Below are 12155 nucleotides of genomic sequence, written 5' to 3'. Positions count from 1 at the left end.
ATATTTTATATATATTTATATCTGACCCGTTTTCTGAAAAAGCTATGTTTCTATATGTCAGTCGTTCTTCGATTTAAAGAAAATAGCAGACCTACAAGCTCGTATTGCGCCACTCGGTGGCGCGCTTTGAGCTTGTAGATCTGCTATTTTTCACTAGCTAAATTATAACATAATGCTAACACCAAAACACAAGCCATGCGTTTTTAACATAATAGAGTGGTTACTTCATATTTTAACGGGAGGCCCTCATATTTTTTTGTTATCAATTGTTTTTTATTAAAGACAAAAAATCACAATAAAACATGTTAACATCATGAATGAAATAAAATAAGAAAACTAAACATATTAAAACACATAACAGCAAAAGAAAGGAACACAAAAACAAACAGACAATCGCACCCACCCCTCCCCCCGGGACCAAAGATGTCATAAAATGTCAGGACTCCTACCACTGTGCAATAGGGGAAAATAAATAAATAACAATGACTAAATCATGTCCTTAACCATATATGTAATATCAGACCAAATATCAATGTTTACTTCTTTCGCTCCGTGCAATCTTGCTGTTGACAATTCCATATAGATGATATCTAAAAAGGTCAAAGCCCATTGGCGAAACGTCAATGTGTGAGGTGGTTTCCAGTGCGAAGCAACCATCTTCTTTGCGGCCGTTACGCCAGCAAAGAAGACACGAATACGGGTATTATTTAAAGGCAATTGGGATACATCGTTTAATAAGAATAGAGATGGGGAGGGTGTAATGTTAATTTGTAGAATAATCGAAAGTTTAGCAGCAACCAGATTCCAAAATGTGAGGACATCCGGACACTCCCACACCATATGAAAGAATGTACCTATGGTGTTTGGAGTGCAGAAAGTGCAGTTATGGTTATTTAAAATCCGCATAGCACACAATCTGCGGGGAGTTAAGTATGTCCGATGAACAAAATTTAGATGAATTTGCTGATGATCAGGATTCCTAGAAGATAGGGCAACATTAGACCACACTGTATCCCAGCTCCAATCTGGATCTAGATTTGGTATGTCATTCCTCCATACAGTATCGACAGCCAAGGTCCCATAACTAGATTCTAATAAATAACCATACAATATGGAAACAAAACCTCTTGACCTAACATCACAGATAAGTCTATGCAAAGGGTGCATTGCAAGGGGGGTCTGCCATGGAACCCCGTATGTCCTCATGGCAGTTTTCAATTGTAGATAGAAAAAGAAAGAGTTACCAGGCAAGTTAAAAATATCACATAAATTCTGGAAAGAACATAAACCATTGACATCAAATAAATCACCCAAAGTATGAGTGGGAAAACGAATAGGACGATTGTCCAAAAGCAAACCATCATTGTTGAACACTGGGGAAAACGAATTCCATTTCAAATCAATCTTGCGCAATTTTTCAGGGAGGCCCTTATATGAATGACATTGGACCCGAAGGGAAATTATGTCAATAACATGCTAAGGTTAGGTATATCCTACCTCATATGTTTATTCTGAATTTGAGCCACGGACACTGATGAGATTTAGCCTGTCAGACCCCAAACGTCTACGTAGATCCCTATCTATCTAGGTACTTTAGCATGGATAAAATTGTACGTTTGGGGTCTGAGAGGCTAAATGTCATCAAATGGTGGTCCATGGCTCAAATGGGTCTGAGAGGCTAAATGTCATCAAATGGTGGTTCCGTGGCTCAAATTCTGGGCTACCTAGCTTGTTATTTAAATATTTCCATTGGGGTCCAATGCAATAAATCACGTTAAAATACGAACTATTAAAACTAAAACGGAAGCTTGTCTATTATTATACTTGCCCTCTACGACTAAAACTTTAAATTAAAATAGAGAATCTTTCACTCAATAGGAACTGCTCCGGTCGCAAGTTGATGATGTCATATGTCTAGCCCTATGGAATATGTCTCTGCTGTCGGGAGGAAAGCTCTTAACTCCAAAATCTTCATTTTTCAGGAAATGTTAAAACTAATTTTACATTTTTCAGAAATTGAAGAAAACCTTATATTTTTTAAACAAAGCAATACTGCCTCATAAAAGTTGGTATTGTGACGTTGTATATTATCAGATACTTGCATGTGTCATTATATTATCACCACTTTACCCGAATACAGCTCAAGTGGAGTTAGGTGGTTTTCTCTGTCAAGATAGTTCTTATCATTATCAATGACAGAGAAACCTCTTACACACACACACACACACACACACACAGCCTCTTTTAGTATCTGTTTGTCTGTCACTGGGCGCTTCTACACCTGAGCGGAAAAAGATTGTCGATAGCCGACGTGTCGGCTCTCGGGTGCCTAAAAAGCGGGTTTTTAGACAGCTGGTGGATGGAGAAAATGCTCCACTTCCGCCGACGACTTGCGCAACGGCCAGCCGACAGCTGACGCTCTCCTCTGCGGCAGATGTCAGCTGCCGACAAGCATAGAAATGAAGCGTGTGACCCGGCAGTGATAGGCACTAGCCAATGGAACAGATGCAGCCTGCAGGCCATCTACGGGCGGGGTTTCAATTGTAGTTTTCTTCTTTCACAGACCCAAACGCCCCTGGGAGGGACTTGTGAAGTTGTGAAGTGAATGTCGAAGGATACAGGGGGACATCTGGGCACCTCAAAGTAACATTGTCTGTCCAAAATCAAAATTGTTAACAAATAAAAAAAAGAAAAATCGTCTGAAGTAATGTAAAGCAGTGGTTCTCAATGGCTCTGGTCTCAGCCACAGCGGTGGATATTTTGACATTCCGTATTTATTTATTTTTTATGTTGCCACTACTGTTGGAGCAGCCATAAACTACACAGGTTCATCTCGATGTTCTGGACATCTTTGTAATGTTAGTGTTAGTAAAAAAGCAGGTAAAAGAGTAAAGTTTGAGGCAAACTAACATCAGTCACTCTGCCGTTCACTGTAGTGGAAGAGATGCGCCTGGTGAGGGTTTAAACCCGCAGCTACGTCGAGTCCGCCTACAGGAAATACGTAGGCTGCGACCATGAAACCGCTACGGAATCGGTCTATAGTTTGGACCCAAATGGACCATTATGGGTCTGTAACTCAGAGTCTACACCAATGGATAATCCGTAGACTAATGCATGTCAAACTGGGGGTCCTTGAAATTAAACCGGTTGAGAATCACTACTAGAGCCGTAAAAACTTCTCTTATGGGGGTCCCTGTCATGTCTTTTCAAATGGGGGTCCACGGGCTAATTAGTGTCGATTTGGGGGTTCTTTACATGAAAAGGTTTGGGAACCACTGCTCTAATCTCTTTTGCATAACTTTGTAAATTGCATTTCTACTGACGATTGTGAGCAATAACACTCTTGAAAACAAAGTATTGCATTGTGGTAACTGGGTTTGAGCAAAAAAAAATGAGGTGATCGAGACGAGAGGCCCTTGATGTCAATCAATAAAGTCACCTTAATTCAAGTGGCAGATGCCAAAATAGTTATTTAAATTATATTTTTAGGGTCACAAACACAAAGTCTCCGCCATCTTCATTCACTTTTTGACGACCCTGACATTCTTTTTGAAGGTAGTAGTATTCAGGTAGTATCAGAATTTAAATATCTTGTAATAATTACACTAGACTCAAACTTGACATTTAAAAAGCATGTTAAAAATGTAGCCAATAAAATCAAATTAAATTTATCCAATTTCAGACACACAAGACCATATCTAACAACAGATGCAGCCAAACTCTTCATGCATGCCATTTTCACACACAACCTACTGTTTCACAACCTGGTCACAGACAAATCAGACAACTTTAAAACCCATAGAATCACTTTACAAACAGACATTAAAAACACTGGATCAAAAGCCCAACCGTTACCACCATTGCCAAATTTGCCATATAGTTCAAAAGTACAACTTATTTAATTTTGACGGCTTTAAACACTTTGCAGATGCCTGCCTCATTTTTAAGATCTTAAATGGACTTGCACCTCCACCACTGAAACAGTTCATAGATCGAACGGAGAGTGGTGACAGAACAACAAGGGCAACTAGCCAACTATCAGAGGGGACTGTAAAGTGCCAATCAAACGTAGTGTGTTTGGTAAAACAGTCTTCTCTGTTAGAGCCTCCCATCACTGGAACAGTCTCCCTACAGAATTAAGAGAGACCTCCAACTATCTGACCTTCAAATTCAACCTGAAAAGGTGGCTAAAAACAACTCAAATCTGTAATCATGAGTAACTAACTTAAACTATCAGCACTATTTAGGTATTTATCACCGGTGTCATTTCTCACTTCACTTGCCGTTGTTCTGTCCCCTGTACCATGTCGATCTGTTCCTGTATTGTGTTGTGTTTTTGTATGGACGTAGTGTTTGGGTGCTTGCTTGCACATAATGCATACATGGTATCAACGCATGTCTCTACGTCACTGCACATAATGCATACATGGTATCAACGCATGTCTCTACGTCACTGCCTCCGGGTGCTTCCCCAACAATGGCACGTTCACACGGGCAGATAAAATGATGCAATAACGCGTTTTGAGTTGATTTGGCTAGCTACTAGCCCCACAAGCAGAACCCAAATGGTACTAAAGTTCTGGCAAATTTCATAAAAGCTTTATGTAGAGTTCCGAGAGGGGCTAGCTAGCTACATGCCTATACATGCATTGTTCCGTCTATCAACGTGATTTCGCTGGCTTCCATTGACAACGAATGGTAGACCGCATCGTTTAATCTGCCCGTGTGAACGGGCATGATTCGATTAATAAAAAAGCAATACATAATAAAAACTCACCTTAAACAGTAAACATACACCTGAAAACAACGTTTCCTTCTTCTTCTTCTTCTTCTTCTTCTTCAACGCATGGGTGTAACGTCACTTCCCCTTCCCAGTCCCGGAAGTCCCATGTGGAGCGAGCATAGAGTGGCTCCGTCTTATGAGCTAATTTAGTACTTCCTGTCTGAGAGCTAGCTAATTTAAGACATCCGGTTGCCTTCAGAATAAGATAAGGTTATTTAATTCGTTAATTAAATAATTATTACATTACATTATTAGTATTATTATTACATTACAGTTATTGTAAAGACACACATTATGTTTCTGTGTAAAAATAAGTAATTAAATAACATAAAAAGTTATCTAAATGGATAAATGCTATTCACTGGAGTGCATGGACTTTATAAAGTGGACACTGGACAAAAGACGGCTCCGCGAGGCAACTATCTGGACACACCCACGCGTTCGGGAAGATGTCCTCTACCACCCCACAGTCTCCGCTAAGCGGGAGAGGTGTAAAATTCACAGCAGCAGAGCTTCTACTGGGGTCAATGCAAAAAAATGTACCGTTTCCGGACCCAGAATGGACACTGGACAAAAGACGGCTCCGCGAGGCAACTATCTGGACATACCCACGCGTCCGGGGAGATGTCCTCTACCACCCCACAGTCTCCGCTAAGCGGGAGAGGTGTAAAATTCACAGCTGGAGCCCTTCTACTGGGGTCAATGCAAAAAAAATACCGTTTCCGGACCCAGAATGGACACTGGACAAAAGACGGCTCCGCGAGGCAACTATCTGGACATACCCACGCGTCCGGGGAGATGTCCTCTACCACTCCACAGTCTCCGCTAAGCGGGAGAGGTGTAAAATTCACAGCTGGAGCCCTTCTACTGGGGTCAATGCAAAAAAAATACCGTTTCCGGACCCAGAATGGACACTGGACAAAAGACGGCTCCGCGAGGCAACTATCTGGACATACCCACGCGTCCGGGGAGATGTCCTCTACCACCCCACAGTCTCCGCTAAGCGGGAGAGGTGTAAAATTCACAGCAGCAGAGCTTCTACTGGAGTCAATGCAAAAAAAATACCGTTTCCGGACCCAGAATGGACACTGGACAAAAGACGGCTCCGCGAGGCAACTATCTGGACATACCCACGCGTCCGGGGAGATGTCCTCTACCACCCCACAGTCTCCGCTAAGCGGGAGAGGTGTAAAATTCACAGCTGGAGCCCTTCTACTGGGGTCAATGCAAAAAAAATACCGTTTCCGGACCCAGAATGGACACTGGACAAAAGACGGCTCCGAGAGGCAACTATCTGGACATACCCACGCGTCCGGGGAGATGTCCTCTACCACCCCACAGTCTCCGCTAAGCGGGAGAGGTGTAAAATTCACAGCTGGAGCCCTTCTACTGGGGTCAATGCAAAAGAAATACCGTTTCCGGACCCAGAATGGACACTGGACAAAAGACGGCTCCGCGAGGCAACTATCTGGACATACCCACGCGTCCGGGGAGATGTCCTCTACCACCCCACAGTCTCCGCTAAGCGGGAGAGGTGTAAAATTCACAGCTGGAGCCCTTCTACTGGGGTCAATGCAAAAAAAATACCGTTTCCGGACCCAGAATGGACACTGGACAAAAGACGGCTCCGCGAGGCAACTATCTGGACATACCCACGCGTCCGGGGAGATGTCCTCTACCACCCCACAGTCTCCGCTAAGCGGGAGAGGTGTAAAATTCACAGCAGCAGAGCTTCTACTGGAGTCAATGCAAAAAAAATACCGTTTCCGGACCCAGAATGGACACTGGACAAAAGACGGCTCCGCGAGGCAACTATCTGGACATACCCACGCGTCCGGGGAGATGTCCTCTACCACCCCACAGTCTCCGCTAAGCGGGAGAGGTGTAAAATTCACAGCTGGAGCCCTTCTACTGGGGTCAATGCAAAAAAAATACCGTTTCCGGACCCAGAATGGACACTGGACAAAAGACGGCTCCGCGAGGCAACTATCTGGACATACCCACGCGTCCGGGGAGATGTCCTCTACCACCCCACAGTCTCCGCTAAGCGGGAGAGGTGTAAAATTCACAGCTGGAGCCCTTCTTATATTGGTAACAGCCTACACATAGAGGATGTGGATGGAATTAGTGAATGTCCAGTTATTGGCAATGCCTTGACCACAGATACGAAACAGAGTAATGATGAAGCTGACAAGATTGCTTTAGAGATTCTACAAATTAACACATCTGCTACACCCATGAAAATGCGTGTGAACAGAAGGTGTGCCAAACATCCACTAGATGCTAATGAATGGGTCATGCCAAGTAAAAGGGCTGTCTATTGCATTTGCCAAGCGCCAAATGACCGAAATAAAGCTATGATTGCATGTGACCTCTGTGGAGCCTGGTTTCATATGGACTGTCTGGGAGTTTCACCTAGTCGAGACTTTGACAAACTCAATTATGCGTGTTTATCCACTACTTGCAATCATGAGCCATTGACACAGGGGATTTTATATACTGAAAAGAATAGCAGTGTTCATGTGCAGCCTATAAAGCCTGAAAAGAATAGCAGTGTTCATGTGCAGGAAGACAGCACTAGTGTAGATGAATCACATTTAAATCAAACCAACAGTGTTCATGTGCAGCCTATAAAGCCTGAAAAGAATAGCAGTGTTCATGTGCAGGAAGACAGCACTAGTGTAGATGAATCACATTTAAATCAAACCAGCAGTGTTCATGTGCCTATAAAGCCAGTTGTTGTGCACCACGCATTTCATGAGAGCACTGTACATAATCATTCTGTACAGACTCTGAGTCTAGATGCTGTAGAAATAGATCACTCGTATAGCACTGTACAGAATCAGTCTGTACAGACTCTGAGTCTAGATGCTGTAGAAATAGATCACTCGTATAGCACTGTACAGACTCTGAGTCTAGATGCTGTAGAAATAGATCACTCGTATAGCACTGTACATCAGTCTGTACAGACTCTGAGTCTAGATGATGGTACTGTTCAGAGTGTCATGGGACTATCTAGTGCTACATTAGGACCCTTCAAACACAGTGCCATTGAACCTACTACCTTTACTTTGAAGTCTTCAGAATGGGACACTGTAAACTCCTTAAGAGTCAAAGGAAATAAATATTTTAAGATGTATGAATGGCAAGAGCTGTTTGCCAGCAAAGTCAAGGAATCGAATCCATACTGTATAATCCGTTTTGTTAATCACTACTTTTCTACCGCTGTCGTTAGAAAATCAAACAAGCCATGTCTGACAATCATTGGCGCCTGTCGGCATACTTCATGTGAGATGACCTTTAAAATACATCTCTATTCATTCGAAGACGGCATATTTCATATAGCTTACACTGGCAACATACATCACACAAAGGACAAATTGAGAGGTAGATATATTAGAAGCACAGAGCGTGCAAACTTGGGTAGAAAAATGAAGAACCGATTTGCACATAATGCTTACATTGAGGCAGTGAACAATGCAGACCCAAGGTCTTTAATAGCTGGAAATCGTAGTGGAGTTGGCAAAGACACTTCTTTGTACAGGCAGGTCAAATATGAACAGCGGAAACTAGGATGGAAGGATAACAGTGAGATCAAAGCTTTGATGGACCTTAAAAAAGAATGGGAGGATAAAGACACAGACAGTGTTGTTGTAAAAGGATTCATTCAAGTTATTAAAGTTAGTCCCCTTAAGGTTATATGTTTTAGTAAAGCAGGAGTGAAACTGTGGCACAATGCGACCGCACAATGTGCTGCATCATGGGATGCCACAGGGGGGGATCATTAAGACTAAACTAACAGAGAAAAGGATTTTGTATTATGAAATTATAGTAAGTTCATTTAATTCATTCAAACACAACACCGATTCAGATTAATAGTGACAGGTCCATAGTGCTTTTAAAAGCCAGTATGCGTATCTTCAATCAAGATAGCATGAGTATGTACTTGTTAGTTGTTACGCTGCTGGAGAATAGTGGTAGGAAAGGCAGATAACAAAGATTTAGATTTCTGTACCATAAGGGCATGTAAAAGTCATTTGATGAAACAGGCAAGTCACATTTGCAAACAACAATACATACACAGAGATAAGAGGTATAATTTGGCTATGTACATCTTCAGCACTTTAGTTAATGCCAAAACACTACAACAAACAAGTACAATAGTACAAGCTGCTTGTATTGTACTTGGTAGTAAAAGGAACTCTAGCGTGGTGCAAGCCAGTATTGACACCATCATGTCTGAGACACAGAAACTAGCGCCACAGAAAGAAAATGTTGATACAAAGCATGATCGACAAGACAAGATAAATTGAAACCATTGACACCTACTTCGATGGTTCAGTTGTCATCTATGCCGGGGAATTTAGCAGCTCTCATTCAAGCGTTTTTTCAAAATCCAGGTCACACATTTGATTGCAAAACAATCTGTGGTGTCACTCAACAACTAGTGAATAGCATCCCAGACTTGGCCTTAGGAATGCACAATGACCCATTAGATTTTATACACAAACTAGTAGATTGGTTGAGTATGTGTGGTGTCCACACAGTTGTTCAAGCAAAACATACAGACATCTGTACATTCTGTGCCTGGACAGTTGAAAGCAATTCTTCTATTACTAATATTTTTGCATTACCGCTGCCAGGAAACGGTAATTTTTTTGCATTGACCGGAAACGGTAATTTTTTTGCATTGACCCCAGTAGAAGCTCTGCTGCTGTGAATTTTACACCTCTCCCGCTTAGCGGAGACTGGGGTGTGGTACAGGACATCTCCCTGAACACGTGGGTATGTCCAGATAGTTGCCTCGCGGAGCCGTCTTTTGTCCAGTGTCCATTCTGGGTCCGGAAACGGTACATTTTTTTGCATTGACCACAGTAGAAGCTCTGCTGCTGTGAATTTTACACCTCTCCCGCTTAGCGGAGACTGGGGTGTGGTACAGGACATCTCCCTGAACACGTGGGTATGTCCAGATAGTTGCCTCGCGGAGCCGTCTTTTGTCCAGTATCCATTCTGGGTCCGGAAACGGTACATTTTTTTGCATTGACCACAGTAGAAGCTCTGCTGCTGTGAATTTTACACCTCTCCCGCTTAGCGGAGACTGGGGTGTGGTACAGGACATCTCCCTGAACACGTGGGTATGTCCAGATAGTTGCCTCGCGGAGCCGTCTTTTGTCCAGTGTCCATTCTGGGTCCGGAAACGGTATTTTTTTTGCATTGACCCCAGTAGAAGGGCTCCAGCTGTGAATTTTACACCTCTCCCGCTTAGCGGAGACTGGGGTGTGGTACAGGACATCTCCCTGAACACGTGGGTATGTCCAGATAGTTGCCTCGCGGAGCCGTCTTTTGTCCAGTGTCCATTCTGGGTCCGGAAACGGTACATTTTTTTGCATTGACCACAGTAGAAGCTCTGCTGCTGTGAATTTTACACCTCTCCCGCTTAGCGGAGACTGTGGGGTGGTAGAGGACATCTCCCCGGACGCGTGGGTATGTCCAGATAGTTGCCTCGCGGAGCCGTCTTTTGTCCAGTGTCCATTCTGGGTCCGGAAACGGTATTTTTTTTGCATTGACCCCAGTAGAAGGGCTCCAGCTGTGAATTTTACACCTCTCCCGCTTAGCGGAGACTGGGGTGTGGTACAGGACATCTCCCTGAACACGTGGGTATGTCCAGATAGTTGCCTCGCGGAGCCGTCTTTTGTCCAGTGTCCATTCTGGGTCCGGAAACGGTACATTTTTTTGCATTGACCACAGTAGAAGCTCTGCTGCTGTGAATTTTACACCTCTCCCGCTTAGCGGAGACTGGGGTGTGGTACAGGACATCTTCCTGAACACGTGGGTATGTCCAGATAGTTGCCTCGCGGAGCCGTCTTTTGTCCAGTGTCCATTCTGGGTCCGGAAACGGTATTTTTTTTGCATTGACCCCAGTAGAAGGGCTCCAGCTGTGAATTTTACACCTCTCCCGCTTAGCGGAGACTGTGGGGTGGTAGAGGACATCTCCCCGGACGCGTGGGTATGTCCAGATAGTTGCCTCGCGGAGCCGTCTTTTGTCCAGTGTCCATTCTGGGTCCGGAAACGGTATTTGTTTTTGCATTGACCACAGTAGAAGCTCTGCTGCTGTGAATTTTACACCTCTCCCGCTTAGCGGAGAGTGGGGTGTGGTAGAGGACATCTCCCCGGACGCGTGGGTATGTCCAGATAGTTGCCTCGCGGAGCCGTCTTTTGTCCAGTGTCCACTTTATGAAGTCCATGCACTCCAGTGAATAGCATTTATCCATTTAGATAACTTTATTATTATTATTATTATTATTTAATTACTTGTTTTTACACAGAAACATAATGTGTGTCTTATAGCATCATTTAAATGCTTAATTTGTAGTTTTAATGTGCAAATTAATTTTTTTTCCAATACTCTAGAGATACTCTTATTTTGAAGAGATCGTCCACCGGAAGCCTTAAATTAGCTCACTAGATTAGCTCACTAGACAGTGCCAGATGGGGCTAACGTTAACGAAGCTGTTTAATGAATATATGATCATAAATATGACTTTATTAACGTTTTGATACATCCTAGTGTCATGGTGTCAGACTGAGGCTACATGTGAGGACAGAGATGGAACTTTTAGGAGAAATTAATCTCCATCTGCGGATGTTTCTGTCTTCGATCCAGCTCTGAAATCACCAGGTACTAAAATTATGATTTAATTACACATGTTAATTACTCTGTTAATGATTCTCATTGAATTGCACATGTTTAAGGTAGGATAAGTGGGCCCCTATTGTAAACAAGTGTAATGCTTTATGTTGTCGTCCACAGTTACCAGGTTTTGTATTGAGTTGTGCTTTAAATGTACTGTGATTCTCCAATCTGTTAATAAATGCATCAACCAATCAATAAATCAAACCTGGCCCATCGACCCCATCCCATTGAAAGCGTTCTCAACAGGCAAATTAAGGGCCCCCCTACCTGGTCCCTCATCAAACCCTGTACACTCAAGACACACTCCATATATGGCCAGTACACGTGACCTCGCCCGGCAGTGGTGGATAAAATTATTCACATTTGAGTAAAAGTACAAAAGTAGTGACATAAAATGTACTTAAAGTACCAATAAGTAAAAGTAGGTTATACTCATTATGCAGAATGTCTCATTTCAAGTTTTCAAATATAAAAAATACTTTGAAAACAGCAGATCTACAAGCTCACAATGCAACACTTTGTGAGCTTGTAGATCTGCTACATTGAAATGTATATAAGGAAGTGTGATTTATTTTTGTATACTATATAGTCTTGATGAAAATGCTGCTATTTGTCTAAAAGTGACGGCAAATAATTGCTATTTGTTTAAACAAAAGCTTTATACCCTGTATATGTTAA

Source organism: Protomyctophum bolini (assembly GCF_963924005.1).
Source record: "Protomyctophum bolini genome assembly, chromosome: 20".
Classification (NCBI taxonomy): Eukaryota; Metazoa; Chordata; class Actinopteri; order Myctophiformes; family Myctophidae; genus Protomyctophum; species Protomyctophum bolini.
This window is presented reverse-complemented; position numbering follows the sequence as displayed.